This window comes from Passer domesticus, chromosome 7, assembly GCF_036417665.1.
Source record: "Passer domesticus isolate bPasDom1 chromosome 7, bPasDom1.hap1, whole genome shotgun sequence".
NCBI lineage: Eukaryota > Metazoa > Chordata > Aves > Passeriformes > Passeridae > Passer > Passer domesticus.
In genome coordinates, this window is record NC_087480.1 from 61,588,356 (window position 1) to 61,607,011 (window position 18,656).

Consider the following 18,656-nt stretch of genomic DNA (forward strand, 5'->3'; position numbering starts at 1 on the left):
AAAGACTTCAAATACCAAATACTTCATACTGAAATTAAAAAAAGAAAAAAACCCACATAGAACAATTGCTATTAAAAATGCGTCTTTTGAAATATCTAATAATAATTTTTTGGATGTCTGTCTGACACAGTGCTGCTTCTGAGTGATGATTTTTGCTCTTTTCTCTGTTGGGAATGGAACAAGCCTTGGAATTGTGTTTGTTCCCTCAGTCTGTAAGCACTGCTGATGAGGAGATCAGGCAAGTCCCAGCCACTCTTTGCTTATCCCAATGCAGGGACCTGTGTGACCAAGCAGAATCCTGGAATGGTTTGGGGTGGAAGGGACCTTAAATCCCACCCCGTGCCACCCCTGCCATGGCAGGGACACCTTCCACTCTCCAAGCCCTGTCCAGCCTGGCCTTGGACATTCCAGGGATGCAGGGCAGCCACAGCTGCTCTGGGCAGCATCTTTGGAGCCACGAGTGCCACTAAATCCAGTCTGCCTTTAGTGACTCTACAAAAGTTACACGGTGCCATCTTCTGTTAAATGTCCCTTTTGTTCCAAGCCATTTATTTCTGGAACAAGAATCTCAGAGGTAGAGCTCAAATAGCAACATCAGGGAAAAAAAGTCTGGATTGAAAAAAGTAAAATAACTAAACCACAGGAAACAGTTCTTCACGTTTATAAGGCACTTTCCATTTCTACAACCTTCCTACACCTTTAATATTGCAAAGTTTGGAGAAATTAAAGACATGTGACTTTTGACACGTGTCCAAAGGGCATATGGAGCACATTCCACAGTGACCACACACAGACTGGCACCAGAGAGGAGCCAGCAGTGCTTTCCAGCTTTTCACAAATCGGAATTCCTGTCTCTGAAAGGGTCTGAATCAATCATCTGGGAACTCATCTATTTGCCACTTCTGACATGATTTTCTCCTGCCTGCTTTAGGCTGTTTGGAAAGCTGAGCCTTTAGAAGAGCTGTGCCAGGGTCAGCCCCAGGCAGGAGGAGGAGCTTTCCACAGAGAACTCTTGGCAGCGTTGGGCCTAAAGCCCAGAATTTCAAAGGGATTTTGCTGCCTAAAGGTGCAGTAAGAGCTCAGCAGGGTTTCCACACACTCCTCACTTTTGGAGCTGTGAGCTCTGTTTTCAGGGTGGGTATTGGCGTTACTTGATGCAGGTTCTTGTTTGTTTTGTACACCTAAAACATTACAGAGATGCTCAAGTGTGCAGTTTAAAGATAATTAAAAGGGTTCTAATGCCGTGCTTACTTCTCAGTATGGACTGCTTTGAAAGGTAAATTCTTAGTTCTGTTCTCTTGCAAATACTGATAACATGGAACATTTTCTCACTGAACAGGAAAAGAGTGTTTTTGTCATTTCCAGCACACAGATAGTGGGGGACATTTTCTGTTTGGAAAATGGAAAAACCTTTTCCGTGGTTTGGAAAGACGCTCAAATGTGTCACACATCAAAGCAAGCTGAGATTGGTGAGCAGACAGAGATTTACACCTGGTAATGACCACAGCAGCTGGGAGTAGGAAGAAAACCCCCAGGTCTGCAGCATTCCAGCTGAAGCAGCCCTGCTCCAGAGTGTAAATACTTGGAGAGGTTTCCAAGGCAAACATTCATCACTGATTAGGAGGCAGGAAAGCTGAATTTTGCCACTGTTCTTACATCTGGGAACTCAGATCTCGACATAATATTTCACAGAATCCCAGATTAATTGAGGCTGGAAAATACCTCCAAGAGCACTGAGCCCAAGCTGTGACCACCAGAGCAGCACTGGGTGGGTGACACTGCCCAGCTTAGGGACAGAGCCACTGTCTGCACTCAGCTGTCCTGGGCTCCCTCAGCAAGGAGCTGGGCCAGAAAACCACAATTCATGGGTTCCTGGAGTCATTTTCATCTGACAAACAAGGAGAGAACAGTCCAGACAAGTTTTTTGTTGGATCTCCCTAATATCCTTTCAGGTGACAAAACTTTCCTCACATTGGGTGAATCTTCAATGGGATCACAGAATGGTTTAGGTTGGAAAATCTCTGAGACCACTGAGTCCAGCTGTTCCCCTAGAACTGCCCCATGTCCCCAAATGCCACATCCACAAACAGGGAATCAAGGCTTCCCTCAGTCTGTAGGACAGAGCTGAGCTGTTGATTTGACAGAGCACATTGCAGCCTGTCAGACTGACAGTGCAGACTTGTGAGATCCTGAAGGAGGGGGCCAATAACAGCACATTAAAATAATTTATTGAGGACTGTTTGAACTGGATTTTTCGGTGTTATTTATAGTCTTCATAATTACCATGTGGTTAAAAGGCTCAAGCCCTCCAAAGCTGAGGAAGTCTTTGATTTGGGTCTGCCAAGATGTCTTTTTCAATCATCAGCAAACAGGCAGAGTTCCTGCCATGGGATATCTGACAAGTCTGGGGAGGATTCATCATTACTCTATCACTGAATTCCCAAGTTCTTCCATCCAAACCTCTTCCATAACATAATGATCATCTGGCAGTAGGAGCAGCTCTGCTCGAATCCTTCAGTTTGATTGAGCAATCATCTGGAGGCCCATAAGTTTTGTCTCATCAAAACCACTCCTAGCACTCCCCCCTCCACAATCAGTGCCTCTCACCTCCACAAAACCCGTTTATAAAAAGCCAGGTCTCCCAGCAGGCCCCACAGGCAGGAACGTGGGATATCAGGATGGCCTCAGGCATCCCTCCAGGCTGGAATCTGCCTTGTGACCGCCTCAAAAGCAGGCAATGAAGCTTGTACTGCTCACAGATATGGGCATGTTAATGTTTAAAATAATGTCCAGCATCCTGTCCTAGCACAGCAAAAGTAAAATCTGAATGGCACAAACATTTATAGCAAAATCTTCATGGTTCCATCACTCCTATCCATGTTCAGAATACAAAGACTGAATTCCATTTCTCTGTTAAGCCTTTATATTTCCATGAATCCAATCTCTTGCAAATTTACCACTGAAGACCAAACTAGCAGATGCTAAATTAAAAATAAAATTAAATTAAAACAAAGCCATTTCTTCATGTTCCCATGAAAAGTAAACTCCAGAGACCTGAGGGTTTGTACTGGTGGCACCTGGTTTAGAATTATAACACTCAGCAACAGGCTCTCATTAAATTTTAATGAAAGCTGATATCAGTTAATTAATGGCAGAGATTTAATCAAGATCCTGTGCTGTCTTCAGATGAAAAGGTGACCAATATGAACCTCATTTTATTCTTCTGTTATGTTAAATAAATGTACATTTAGTAGGTGGCTGTTTTGGATTTGGGAAGGAATGATCTGCAGCTCTCAATGCCTGCACTGTGTGTATACTCAGAGTTGTCAGTTCATGCAATCTGAAACTTTGGAAGAAGAAATTAGAAATTTCTGGAGAAATTAGAAATTTCAAGTTCAACCAAAGCAATACATGCCCAAAATGCCACCTAAACCCAAACACGAAGCATGGATTAGGTTTTAGGATCTCCTAGAAAGAGAAATCTCTTTTGGAACAATCACAAAGGGCTACAGCCAAAACTATCCTGTAATAGTTACGAGCTGTAATTTGACATTTTAGATGCACATTCCTCTTGCCAAGCAATATCATATTTTGGCTCTTGGAGGAGAAAATAAAGAGAAGGATCTGTCCAGGATGAGTAATTTAGTACAATGTAATCAAGGCAAGCTGCCCCACAGGCTGGGGACTCAATTAAAATTAGCAAGTCAGGGCTTTTGTCCTCTTAAATAAAAGTGTGTGCATTAAACAGGAAAGAATTTAGAAAGAAAAATGGTTTTCTTATTAGACATTTTCCATCTGAGCCCAAGTGTGGGCTTGTACTCCAAGAGCAGCTGGTTGGAGGTGGAGGGGCTGAAGCAGTTACTGAGCTGTGTTCCTTGGAGCTTTCCATCCCTGGAGACACATCCCAGTCAGAACCTCCTGTTCCCCCAGGCAGCACAGCCCCTGAATTCACAGATTTCAGACTGGCCGGGAGGCACAGGCACGTCCCAAACCCCGAGGGGGATCCCTGGCAGCAGCACGTGCAGCTGGCACAGAAGAATCCACCTGTGATCAGGAGCTCCCAGCTCCCTGTCCCTGGGCAGGGAAGTGCCTTGGAACTGGAGCAGTAAATTGCTGTCCCTGGGACTGCTCCAGCAGCATTTCACTGAGCTGGGACACAAACTGAGTGCTGAAAGGACTCTGCATTTAGGGTCCTGCCATCCTTGTTTTACCCAGGCTGAGGCTGTTAATGAGGCACAGGGGCAGTTTAGGGGGAATAGTCTGTGGTCTCCAGCCTCCAGACAGGGATTCCTGCTCTTACCCAGCAGTCTGGGTGGTTGGTGAGCCCTCAGCCTCACTGCTCCCTCTGCACTCACCTCCCAGCTCCCCATTTAGGGTCTTTTCCAACCTGAAAATTCCATGGGTTTTGTGCAGACCCACCCAGAGCAGCTGTAAGGTCATAGTCCCGTGTGGGGATTCAGCAGAGCTCAGGTTCTGTGAGATCTCTGCTCTAACTGCAGAGAGAAAATGACCCAGATAATTTTTATTGTTGGCTTCTCTCACATTCTGGGTTTTTAAAATTTGAATGATTTACTTGGTTTGCTGTCAGCATTTCTTTAAAGGCAAAGCACTCAGGATAAGCACGTGTTGTAAACCCTGACATGTATTTTTTTATGTTATTTAAGAGCTCATTCAGTTTTCTCAGAACATAGACCTGCAAATCTATTTGTTAAACAGGACATTATTTTAGGACTTCTTGTGGAATATTAAAAATGCACCAATATAGGCAAAAAAGGATAAATGAAACGGTACATTTAAATTCTTAAATTCACTTGTACCACAATTGAGTATTTCCCAAATTATACCACATGCTGATGCAAATCGCTGTAGTTTTTTTATAAGAAATCAAATTTCAGCTGGAAAAAACTAATTTTCTGATCTTGTATGTTCCTGTTATTTTAGATTTTTATCCAAGTGTTTTTAGAAGTTCAAGGAAAACAATGAGCTCAAAGGGTAAGAAAAGCAAACTCTATTTCTTAACTCCAGCACTGCTCATGGCTTAAAGAAATGGATTAATTTCTAGAGAGAACTCTTCTCTCACAACAACCACAAATTATGCCTATCTCATGTCAAGGATTATGTCCTCATATATCTTCAGGGGATCTGATTCTGTAATAGCAGTAAACCTTGGCTAAAAGAATAATGCAGAGTGTGGCACAGTCCTGCCACGTTTCCTGTGCAGGCAGAAGAAAAACCCGGAATCACTGTCCTGGAATGCACTGAAACCTCTCAGCAGAGGTCCTGAAATATTCATGAACATGAAGGAAACAGCAGACTTTTGGGGAGTGTGCTATTTAGCTGGAACTTGCTATGTGCTGCCATGCTCTGAGCTCTAAAATTACCAAGGGAAGGCTTTTTGCAGAAAGTAAATGAAGTAACAGGGACTTGAGAATTTTATCTTCTGGCTGCCACAGACCACACAATGCTGAATAATTCAGCTCCTCAATTACTCATCCTAACTGGGAAGATTCTGATGTGTTTGCTGGTAGATCAGTGGGGAGCTCAGAATTTTAAGATGAGATTTACTAAGTGTGTAAATTCTTAGTAAATAGTAGAGGAAACACCAAACTGCCTTTTACCAGCTGAATTTACATTAAGTGAATGACTAAATTTGCATTCACTAGCTGATTTACATGAACTTCCCAAACTGCTCCTGTGTTTTTGTTCCTTTTGGAAAGTTCAGAGGCAAACACTTTTTGATGGAGGAAGGGGGGAAAAAGAAGGAAAAAGAGGAATAAGAATCTTCAGCTGCAGGTAAGGAGCACACAGCAGTGCAGAAGCTTCTGTCACCACTTCCCATTCTTTTCCTGCCTGGGTATGGATCTGGGGGTTGGATTCTGGGGATTTGGGATCTCAGGATTGGGTTCTGGAGCTCTGAGATTCTGGTGAGGCAAGTCAAGAACTCCCCCAGTGTGAATTAGTCATATTGAAGGGGGTTTAGGAGCATGGAAACAACAACTTCACATGAAATGCTGGGAATAAGAGACCTCTGATGAAATGTTTATGTGTTTCACAAAGACATAAATATTTGGAGAATAGCAAAGGACACGGCTTGGCCTGGGCAGGCTGGAAGCATTTACCTGATTAGTTGGCAGCAGTTGCAAAGACTTTTCCTTGGCAGCAGCCCCAGCTCTCCCCAGCCCTGGGCACAGGAGTGGTCCCTGCTCCGTGCTTGTGAAGCTGTTTGTGGTGCTGCACAGGGGAACCAAGGCACGCTGCAGGGAGAGAGAGAGGGGAAAAGGGATGGGGGAAAATTGTTTCCAGGTGGAGCCTCAGACTGTGTCGCATTCCCAGGCTGGGTTGCTTCAGGCAGAACTCAGCACTTTGTCCTGTCTGCACACAGCACAGACTGAGCAGCAATCTGGCTGGGAGAGCCTTTTTTGTGTTGGAAAGGGGATGTGGATCTTTGCTTTTCCAGCTGGATCGATTTCCCATCCGGTTCATCAAGAGGCTGTGTGAATTCTTGTGCAAGTGGGGGAATGGGATGAGGGTTTCATCCCTGTCAGAAATACACAGGGGGTGCTGGCTGTTGGTGCTGCTGGCCTGATTCACAACACAGCTGCACCAGAGTCAGGCAGCTTTGCTTCTTCTCCGTGTGCTTGGAGATAAAATCCAGGAGAAAGTGCAGAAGGACAGGAGCACAACCTGTTCTGAGGCAGCAGGAAGCGTTTCCCAGGGCAGGACTATTTCTGGCAACACTCTCCCAGCTATTGATCACAAGTCTGATGTTGTGAATAACACTCTGATCTGGAGTCTGTCTGCAACTGCTATTTTTGTAGGTGTAGGGACTTCTTTTGGATGCAGATATTTTGAAAAACAGCCAAGCTTCCCACACTGTGCTTAATAAAATTATTTGAATATATAATAATGTCAAGTTGCAGCATCGTGTGGTTTCTGAGAGCTTGTCACTGCCTCAGAAGGTTTGGCTGATTAGAACATTTAGTGAGAAGTGTTTGGCAGAAGGCTGGGACAAGATCATTAAAGTCCCTTCTAGCCCAAACCATTCCAGGATTCTATAATTCCATTAATTTAGGATGTGGGGATTTGTTTACATTTTAAACTATCTAATTCTAAAATTATATTTCATTGCTATTTTGCCATTCTGCACCTTTGTTTTCAATTTATCTTTGATTTACAAGGCCAGTTCAGGACCACTTCAGCCCCAGTCTGTGCAGAACAAGCATTTACCACCCAGCCCCTCGTGCCAGGATAACACAAGGTTGGGAATAAGCAGTTGGAAGTGGTGAAGGCGCTGTATCTTGAGCCAGTGCTGCCACTGAAAAATGTCTCACAAAACAACCTGGGAGGAGGGAGTTGCAAAAATCAGATGGAGGTGAGCTGAATGACATGGGGGAAAGGATTTTTGAATCAGCCTTGCCACTGGAAAAATATTTTTTATGCATTTCTGCTGTATCTGTTGTGTCCTCAGGCTCACAAAATTTGGCTGGGAAGAGCTGAAAAGGCCTATTTGTACTCAGTATTTTTCATGCTTATGTGATTCTCTGGGCTTATGTATCTTGTACATGCATATGTAAAAATCTTATATTTTAGTTATTTTTTTCTTTTCTGATATTCCTACCAGTGAGGACTTGCTGGACACTAAGCAGGCATTGTTTAAACACTTCCCCTGCAGCTCCACTGGGATGCTTCAATCTGTCTTGCTAAAGAGAAAAAGAAGATTAATCATTCTTGTTTTGTGTTTTTTTATTCTGAAGGCTTGATTCTGACAGTGAAAGCAATTTGTGGGCCTCAGCTGGGATGCAGACACTTTCCTCCTGTTGTTTGAGTCATACCCACCTTATTTTATCCAAGTTTTTCGAAATAACTCTCTGAAAGGTCAATCTTAGTTTAGTAATTGGGATTTGGGGGGTTTGGTAGGAACACTCTCATTCCAAAGCATTAACCTGGACATGTTATTGAAGGAAGGAAAAATCCCTCCCCCTTTTCTCTGGATGCCAGAGTGAAGGTGACACTGTCTGCTCACCTGTTTGCCTCTCTGGAGAGGTGAGCAATGAGCAGAATGTGCCTGAATTCCTTCTGCACAGGAGAGCTGAGCTGGGGGGAATAATTGACTGCAGATACAGACTGACAATAAATTAGCACACCCCCAAGAGTCTGGAAGGAACAGAGGAGGAGCAGTGAGTCATTCCTGAGTCATAGAGCCTCCCTGGATTTATCCTGGGATGAGGTACTGCACGCACCACTCCTTGATCTGGTCTGCCTCGAAAGGACAACCCTGAAAATAATTGTGGAAAAATAAATGCTAGCAGCAATCATTCCTTGGCAGCAGCAGGCTTTATTATGTTTTGTAAGAGCCTCCCTGTATCAGGGCAGTGTTTTGATAAGAAATGGTGGAAAAGATGCAGAGCAGGTTGGTTTGGCTGCTCAGGCAGGCTGCAGTCAGGGGCTGTCCCTCAACCCCCTCAGCCCTTGGCAGGAGCTGTGGGGGCTCTCTGGGGAGGGTTTTGGGGATCAGTCAGAAATCCCAGCTTTGTTCAACAGGCAACACTGACTGTGCTTTTTCCCCCTCCTCTTTTCTTAAAGGTTGTGACAGCTGGGAGCTTTTTCCCTGCTTGAGGCCTGAGGGCCCAGGGATGTCCCAACCCGTGTGTGCTCAGCTCCCCTTCCTGAGGGCAGAGGGATGAGAGACCTCTGGCACAAACAAAGCGTCCTGCAATCAAAACCAGCTGGTTTTGCACTGGGTGGGAGCCACCACTGGGGAATACCAATTGTGCCAGGAGCTTTCCCAGCCCAGCAAATCTCACAGAAAGCATTTGTGCCCGTTCTGGATTCCTTGTTCCAGGAGCAGAGGTGTGTGGAAAGCCCTGCAGTCTCCTGTGCTCCAGCGTGCTCCGGTGTGGCTCTGCTTCCACTCTGATATTCCAAGGATTGCATTCATTAAAGTTTCTGGTGAGCTGATAAAATTCTCTGTCTGGCAAGGAACTCTCAGCTGTGCCAGATAAAAACTGTGTTTTCTGCTTGGTTTGCAGCTGGAGGGGCCCAAGCAGAGCCAGCACATGATAAACTCCAGGAATGCAGGGAGGAGGAGGAGGAACAGTTCCTCCCCCAGTAAGGATCTATCAGATCAGGTTGCTCCATCTCTGTAACTTCACCCTGAACCTCCCACCTTGTTCCAAATTTGAACAGACAACAGGTTAATTAAAACTGAACAGGCTTTCAAACTCAGGGAGGGACCAGCAAGTTAAAACAACCCCAACAACTCAGCTGAGGGTGCAATGGATCAGGAGAGCTATGATTTCTCCTTGTCTAACAGACTTCTTTGGGCTTATTAGATCTCTTTCCTTGTGAAAGTTTTATGAATCTTGAGTGCATTTAATGGATTATCTTGGCAGGGGTCTGTCTTAGTAAGACTTCTATTTTAAAGATGATGAATGTCCACTGTAAAAATTAATTTTCCTTCTTGCTCTTGACTGAGAGAGGTATTCATAAGACCCAGAAGATGAAGCCTTCAGAACTAAGTATTATAAGCTTTTAAAATGTTTGTAAATAAATAAATACATTTTCCTATTCCTATTTCTTTTGCACACACCAAGTATGGTAAAAAAAATGAGAGATTTGGGTTAAAAATTAATGCTGAGTTTAAGATTTAATGACCTAACTGTGGTGGACACTGTGCTGAACCATTCAGTGTCACCAGTGGTGAATATACATGGAGAAAAAAGCCAAATTCATTGGAAATGTCATTGCACAAGAAGAAGCCTTTATATGTGTGACTTTTCTATCAGGTGGAGCCCTCGTTCATGAGCCATTTTACTTCCTGCTGCATGAGGAGCAGTTCTCATGGAATCATGGAATGGTTTGGGTTGGAATTGACCTCAAAGCTCATCCTGTGCCACCTCTGCCATGGCAGGGACACCTTCCACTGTTCCAAGGTACTCCAAGCCCCATCCTGGCCTTGGGCACTGCCAGGGATCCAGGGGCAGCCACACCTGCTCTGGGCACCCTGTGCCAGGGTCTCAGTAAGAAACAATCTAAAGAAAGCAGAATTCCCCATGAAAATCTCCTTAAGATCAGGAAAAGAGCGGCTCCCAAGTGGCAAGACAATGGGCTGTCAGTGAATTCTTCCAGCCCTGGTTTCTGTGATGCTGAGGCCCAGCATTCCGAAATATCTCCATTCTCATTTTGCCTTGGAGAATTCCGTAACTCCAAAAAATAACCCAAAAGCTGCCAAAGGGAGGTGCATTGAACTTGGATTGCTCTTGTGCCCAGCCTGGCAGAGGGAGCAGCACCTGAGCGACCCTCTGGGGCCAATCCATGTCCTGGAATGCCGGGGGCTGCCAGCCCTGCTCTCTGGCAGCGTCCCAGCCCCAGCCGCGCCCGGCAAAGAGCGAGCAGGCAGGAATTCGCAGCATTCCCGCTCGGATTAGTGCCGGCCGTCCCGCTGCGCCCCAGTGAGCTGGGCTGGGGTTCGGAGCTCTGCTGGGGAGGGAGAGCTGCTGATTCCTCTGAGCTGCTGGGCAGAAGTGACACCGAGAGCAAACAAGGGTCGGGGTACAGAGCCCCTGATGCCTCAGGTTTTGGCTTTTCTATTTCCAGACTCTGAGCTGCTTTAGTGTGTGGGGCTGGGCTTCCCATGAGGGGATGGGGAGCTCTGCACAGAGCAGGGACACAAAACAATTCCTGCTCCAGCTGGGCACCAAGGACAGATGATCCCAATCCCAGCCCAGGAGCACAAAGCCCGGGGGTTGCAGAGAGAAAAACAAGCAGGGTGGGACTGCAGTGGCTGCAGTGGGGTTGGCCACTGAACTGCAATGTGCACATGGAGCAGAGCTGAGCCCAGGGAGAGACCCCGGCAGCGCTCGTGCATTTTGGGGCCATTTGGGTTCATCCTGGGGGCAGCCCTGGCTGGGCTCTGCTGCTGCCCGAGGTGCATCCATGGAGGAGATCCTTGGAATCAATCCCTGCTTTGTTCTGGAGCTCTGCTCCAGGGCAGCCTGCACAAGGCATCACTCTTCTCCCAGGTGGGCTCGGGAGGAACAGGGAAATTCCAGGCTCCCACCCCTCAGCAGCTGCCCCAAACCCTCCTCCCCATCTCCCTCCTTTCCAGGCTGGACAATAATTACATATCAAATTATAACCCTCTTTTAAAAATGAGAGCAAATGTAGGAGTGGTGGGAAAACTGTGGAGGTGTTAAACTTCTCAGAAACTCATCCCAGACTTGGAAAGTCACTCAGGAATCTGATTAACCAGGTATCTCGGTACTGTGTGAAAATGTGCATGGAAATTCTAATTCTAATTATTCAATGCTAGGTTGGACTTCCAGCCTGGTCTGTGGAAGGGGTCCCTGCCCTTGGAATTGGATGAGCTTTAAGGTCCCTTCCAACCCAAACCATTCCAGGATTCTATTCCATGATTCTGTGAAGGTTTTCATTCTGAAATCTAGTGTGGTGACTCTGAGAATATTTATATAATGCATCCACAAGTATAAATGCAATAAACAGAGCAAAAGCAACTGGCATCTGGATTATTTGACCAATTATAAATATGAAGCACAATTCTGATTTTTGCACTGAAACAATTCACAGCAGACACATTTTGATCATACTGTAGCAAGGAAATATTAATCATTTATAAATGAAATTTATGTACAGACACTGTGTAATCCACCTGCAACCTTTCCTATTTTTTAACATATTGGTATTTGTAGATTCAGATTAAATAGATTTAATAATCGATCAGATAAATTTAGATTAAATACATTTAGATTAAATAATATTTTTCACAATTTCTTTTACCTTTATGTTTCTCCTGAGTTCTGAAGAATCAAAAAGCTGCTGCAGTTCTACAAGAAGAAATCCTGATGCAACAGCCATTCCTGCAGTTCATAATTACTCTTGCATTAATGAAGCTGTTAATTACATCACTGCTCTTCTGCTGAGACCAGAAGATAATGCTCAGAGACCTAAAAATGAAAATTTTGGTTATATTTTCAAAGTTTAAACTGTTACAGCTGGAAATCTTTGGAGTTTTTTGTGGAAAAGTTCCCTGCTAGCTGCTAATCCCACCGTGGTTTCTGGAATTTCTGTAGCATCATCTCTGTGAATATTCCAAAGTTCCCTGTTTGTTGCCTGGGTGATCAGGACTGGATTTCCTGGGGCAAAGAGAGCTGCACACCCAAAGCTCCAGTTCCATGTGCCACAGGAAGCTCTCAGTGACACCTGCCAGCAGAACTGTTTCTCCATCCCTTTTCCCCATCCTATGCATATATTCTGCCTTATTTATAGAAATTCCTGGTCCAGCACCTACACCAGGACAAGTCAAGGTAATCTGCAACCAGTGAATTTCCACATCCAGTTCCTGCTCTCACAGTCCTGATTTTACTGCATTAAAGTCACCTGCCAGGACACTGAAATGTCCTTCCATTTCTTTACAGTTATCCAGAACTGCTCCTTAGAAGTACCTGTGTGCTTCCAGTTTGAAAGCCTGTGTTCATTTCTTTTTTTACTTCATTTCTAACAATACCAGCTGAAAATGTCTCCATCAGAATGGAGAACGCACTGTTAGGGGGTTTTGTCACCTGAAATTTTTCAGTTGTGGCCATCGAGGCTGAAAGCTGGATAAAGGATCCAGTCAAACAAACTGGGGGAAATTTGAAGGCCTCTTTTGTGCACCAGCAAGGCTGAGAGCTGCAATAGGTGAGCTTAAAAAGATTTTGAATCAAAGGAACTTTCCCGTGCCTTAGGGGTTCCAAGGAGGCTTTTCCTTGGGAATCCCACCCTCCCTCTCCAGCCCAGCTGAAGGGCTCCCTGCTGAGCCACTGTTTCTCACACGCAGCTCAATTAAACCAAGGCTCTCAGGGGGAAGATGATCCAAGAGCCCTGGAGAGGAGAGGGAACCCTTGGGAGAAACCAAACCCTCCCACCAAGCCTTAAAATGCACCTTAACACTTCACAAGGTGCTCTAACTCTGATTTTAATTTTTCCCTCTTTTTCTGGCATCATTAATTGTTCACTGGTTCATACCACTGACATAATTTTTAGATCCCAAAACTTAGCAAAATACGTTACCAATAGCTAAAATTATTATTAATATATCAAGGGAGTACATGCAAACCAAGAGTAAAACAATTCCAGTCTGAAGAGGCAACAGAATTTTCACCAAAAAAATCTAACTATTAATTTTTAATCATGATTCCATTTGAGCTGTAAATATTCACATAGGGCTTAGCAGCAGGAGTAAAATAAGCTACTTGATGTGTAAATCCATGGGTTCTTAGAGATTTGAGGGTTGTAGCCCTGATGTTTGCCAGAGGCTGAGATGCTGAAGTGATTTTTGGAGCCCCATTTCTGTCCTGTCACTGCAAAATGTGAATTCACATGGTACCAATTACTGGATCTTGGACAAAACAAGTAGCAGTGAGAAGAAACCCCTGTGGTTTTTATGAGAATAGTAAGTAGAAGTCAAGAAAACATTTCATGCCAAGTGGATCAGGAAAACAGGAACTGGAGGAGGATTTTCTGGTACCACTGCAGCATCTTGCATGTGAATTTCTATGTATTTTTCCTTAATACTCAGTTTTATTGCTGAAAATTTGCACCATAACTCAAGGTAGAGATATTTTACAAATCATGGCAAATTTCATGGAGTTCAAAGCTCAGAAATGAGGCTTTTTTCTTCAGAAATGTCCTCCATTATTTCAAAGCTATCCAGCTTTGCTGAGGACTTTGCTGTCACAGAGTGGGGCTGCTGGCTAATGGGGTGTCCCAGCCCCACAAGGAGGGTCAGACTCTTCAAGCAAAGTTATTTATCCACCAGGATCCTGGCAAAGTGCAGAAGAGAGGACAGAAAACTACTTGCAGGGCTTTTTTTCCTGAATTTGGTACTGTATCACTCTGGCCTCTTTCTGTGGTGAGCAAATCACAGCAAATGGTATTTTTATCCTTTTATATATTACATGCTTGCAAAAATTGCTGACAGAAACTGCCAACAGGCTGCTCTAATCACTATAATGCTGCTTCACTGGCAAAAAAAAAAAAAAAAAAAGCGCCTTTTTGCTCTAACCCAGACCATCTGCTTTGGGGGCTTTTAATGATGCAACTACGCTGGCATTTACAGAATGAAAACTTCTCTGCTGTGACCTCAGAGTGGGGGATCAGCTCTAAGGGGATGGGAAGGAAGAAGGGGGATGTTAAAGTGGCCTGTAGGAGACAAGAGATGCGTGAGGAAGGTGTGGAGCTGCAGATTTGGAACACATCTAACCTCAATTCTTCTTTCAAGTAACGTTTTCCTGAAAACAAACACGTCACATCCCCCCAAAGGTGCTGTGAGTAACAGCAGCTCCTACAGCATGGATGGGATATTTACTCAGTGATTCACCCCCTTCCTCCAGTGTTTATCTGCCTGCCCTGACCACATCCAGTCACCAATTACTAGCTGGGAATGGCCTTACAAACCCATGGGCAAGGCACTCCAAACGCTCGGGCACAGGCTGAGGCTTTGGTGTCAGCACTCGCTGCCAGGGGTTTGCACAGGGGAATAAATCCATCAGCACTTTCCTGGAGTTTGCAACTGGATCTGCATCTCCTCTCACCCACAAAGAGCTTTTGGATTACCTCAGAACACTCTTGGTTAGGCCTTTGAAACAGGAAGCAATAGCTCTTCACACAGTTGGTGCATTTCAAACTGTACAAGAGCAGCTGCTCAGAGGTTTCACACACCTGTGCAGGGAAAACCAACAGGTTTTGGCCCATGAAAGTTATTTTTCTTCTGACTTGGGTATCACCACCAGTTACCTGCATTCTCAGAAAAAAATTCTGCTCTTTACAGTTCTTGCCAGTGCAATTTAGGACAGACTGGCCCTGCAACAGGGAATTGTACACCCTATTAATTATGTACACACTGTTAGTTATGTACATGTTATTAATTATGCGTTAATCAGAAGATAATTCTGTTCCTCTAAGATAATTCTTCTCTTTTTGCTCTGTGAACTTCTAGCAGGAGTAAGGCAAACCAGAAACTCACATTTCTCGGTGATGGAAGCAAGAGGACACATTGTTTGTCTTCTCCAAATCAGCTGTGATTCCACAACTGGAGTTCTTCTGGGATTATTCTTGGGATTATCAACTCTTTGTGGCAGCAGGCTGAGAAGCAGGGAAGGCTAAACTGGAGTTAAAAATACTGTGACACTGGTAAATGATGTGGAAAATGATTGTGGCTAATACATCATTTTTTAGAGGTGTTGTAATACAGCTGCTGTCTCATACAGCTGTGATGAACAAATAGTACACAAAACTTCCATGACTCAATGGATCACCCTCATCTTTTGGCACAGCTTGGGAAGACATCCCTGGATCTCTGTCTGGGGATTCATAAAACCTCAAACCACCCAAAATAAGAAGCTGAGCAGTATGGGAGCATCTGATAAAACCCTGAGTGGGAATGGCCTTTACTTACTGAGGGTCAGGCTCCCAACTTCTCCTGTATCTTCCAACTACTTCATTTAACTCCTTGTGTTCTCTCGGATCTTCCAGTAATTAAAATAAATAAACTTCTTAATAGTTCATATCAAATCCAGACTCTCCCTCAGCACACCTGCCCAGGCTCAGCTCTTCCTTTGGGGTAGATGCAAACAAGTAAGGTTCTCACACACATCAAGTGAGAATTACTTTCTTATCGAATTTGTTTTGAGTCAAATCTATTTCAGAATGATGTAAGTCCTGAAAAACGCTCCAGGACTGTCCAAGTCTGTTAGCACTTCTAAGTAAACAAAAAACCCCTGCTTTAATTTAGCCCAATTTCCAGACCACCATGGTCAGAGCCCAACTGAAAGCTCTTTGGGCACTAAAAAACAAAATCTAAATACGAAACAGAAGCTCCACAAGGAGGAGGGCCCTGTGGGAACCCTCCTGCCTTTGGTCTGACAATCCAAAAAGTGTGTTCTGGTTTCCCCCAGCATCCGGTGCACTCCAGCAAAGTTTCTAAGTTTAAGCTTCACTCAAAGCTTCAGTGTTCCTTAAATGGCACAGCTCAGCTTGGCTGGCAGAGCTGCAGCTCATGGTAAAGGAAGCCACCACCACATGAACGCTTTCCCTAAATGCTGCTCTATATATTCTCAATGCTCAGCTCAGGAGTCGCTAAAATAAGCTCCTAAAATAACAACTTCAAACACTTCACAAGGCTGCAGCCTCTCACAGGGGCTGGGTTTGCTACCTCAGGGTGCCTTAAACAAAGGATGCTCCATGCCATGACAGGAGAGGAAGGCTGAGCCCAGCTGGAGGACTAACATAAGTCAATTAGGATCCGCTGGCTCTTAATTAGAGGATTTGTTATTTATCCCAGGCTGCCTCCCAGTACAAACTGGTGGCTGACGCCTTCTCTCTGGAATTAACAGGCACTCAGAAATGTGGGGGCTGTTTCCTTCTCCTTTAATCTGAGCAAACAGCATTTAACTTTCATGAGAATGAAATTAAATTACTCTTTTAAGCCTGAGTGAAAACCCCTTCTGTTACATGCAGCAAGTTCTGCCTGTGACCACTGATTCTATCTACTGGAAAACCTGTAAAATAATAAAGAATCAGTGAATCGTTCAGGCTGGAAAAGAGCTTTGAGGTCATCAAGCCCAACTGTTAAACCAGCGCTGCCAAAGCCACCACAACATAAGCCAAGAAAATAACAGCAAATGGTATTTATAGAAAATCTGCACATTAAAGTCTCATGTAATGAAATTGCTATGCAACACCAGTGATTCAGAGATAATGTCTCCTATGGAAGCCTAACAATTATGGGAAATGAAATAAGCATGAAAATATAATTGGACAAGGGTCACTGATACATTCACAGAACAGAGAACTCAAAAATCTCATGAATCCAGGGAAATGGTATGTGGGTCAAGTTTAAAAGGAGCCCAGAAACACCAGGGAGCCCAAGTCTCACTTCAAACACATATTCAAGTGTTTGCATCTGCAATTCCTCCTCCAGAAAGCTGAGCACCACCACCAACTCTCTGAAATTCAGACTTCTTCAAATGTATTCTGCTTTACAGGGATTTCTGTCACCACTCCTTCCTTCCCATTATCACCTGCACCAGAGAGAGCACAAAAATTCACATCATATCCCACAGGAAATGCAAAAGATCTCTGTAAAGCTGCACAGTGACTCTGTCTCCTCTTCAGCTCTTCACAAGTTTCTCAAAGTGTTGGGAGAAAAAGAGCTCTGGCTACACCAGGGAAGGAGGGAAGAACTGAAGTGGGCAACAGCCACTCCCAAAAATGCCCCAAAGCAGCCTGAATGGTGCAGCAGCTGCTGAATTCATGCGTGGGCTCCATCAGGAGCCTCTTGTGGGTGTATCTGTCCCCACAACACGCCTGGATCAGTGGTTTTGTTAAATGGCATTGTTCAGTCCAGAGGAGCCCCTGGAGCTGCTGCAGGGCTGGGAGAGCTCAGAGCCCCTGGCAGGGCCTGGAGGGGCTCCAGGAGAGCTGCAGAGGGACTGGGGACAAGGATGGAGGGACAGCACACAGGGAATGGCTCCCACTGCCAGGGGGCAGGGCTGGGTGGGATACTGGGAATTGGGAATTGTTCCTGGCAGGGTGGGCAGGGGCTGGCAGTGGTGACTCTGCAGGGTCTGTGCTGCCCTTGAGTGCTGCCTTTGATCTGGCAGAGCATCTCTGCCTGCTGCTCCCCCTGGTCCAGCACAGACCTTCTCCCTGTCACTGGGTTTGGGATTTGGGACAGCCACAGGGACTCAGGCACATCCCCAGGGACAGCTGAAGCCGCCCAGGGCAGCAGCACCTCCTCCCACAGCTCCACCTGAACTGAGCTTCTTGCTACAAGGGAGCACAGCAGTGAAAAGTGTCCTGTCTGCTGTAACTGTAAAAGGACAGCAAATATTATTTTAAATTATTATATCTCAGGGAATTTTAATTATTACCTTCAAGATTTTTTTAATAACATATATACCCTATTTACCTATGAATTCCAGCCCATGCTGGATACTTTCACTCACGAAGATATTAGTCATCCCTTAATTATTGCTACCCAGCCTTATTAATATGTATAATACGGATAGAGAGCTCCCTGGCAGGGATGCATTTTAATGAAGGCACTGAAAGGCAACACAGAGTAATCTCTAGAAGGTTGTGCCGTGCTTGACAACGGCAAACCAAAGCAGCCCAGAGATGGGATGAGGTGCGGAAGGAGAGAAATCAAATTAGTTTCAATATTCTAACGATAAACTCAATTTGAGAGAGGGCTCCTGGGGCACAGGACGCACAAGGAAGGGGACACCCAGTGCACTGGACACTCGGGGCACGGGGCACAGAGGGCACAGGACACCAGGGACAGAGGACACACATGGCACGGGACACAGGACACAGAGGGCACAGGACACCAGGGACACAGGACACACATGGCACGGGACACAGAGGACACAGGACATCAGGGACAGAGCACACACATGGCACGGGACACAGAGGGCACAGGACATCAGGGACAGAGGACACACATGGCATGGGACACAGGACACAGAGGGCACAGGACACCAGGGACACAGGACACACATGGCACGGGACACAGGACACAGAGGGCACAGGACACCAGGGACAGTGGACACACATGGCATGGGACACAGGACACAGAGGGCACAGGACACCAGGGA

General features: G+C 45.2%; 1 long non-coding RNA gene across 1 annotated transcript; it reads right to left on the bottom strand.

The window, feature by feature from the left end:
* Window positions 1-6,264: 6,264 nt before the first annotated feature.
* Window positions 6,265-18,478, bottom strand: LOC135305481 (uncharacterized). The gene is made up of 4 exons (XR_010366631.1): window positions 15,023-18,478; window positions 11,797-11,963; window positions 8,024-8,275; window positions 6,265-7,700 (listed from the first exon to the last, which is right to left on the bottom strand). It is a non-coding gene; the product is annotated as an uncharacterized LOC135305481 (long non-coding RNA).
* Window positions 18,479-18,656: the final 178 nt, after the last annotated feature.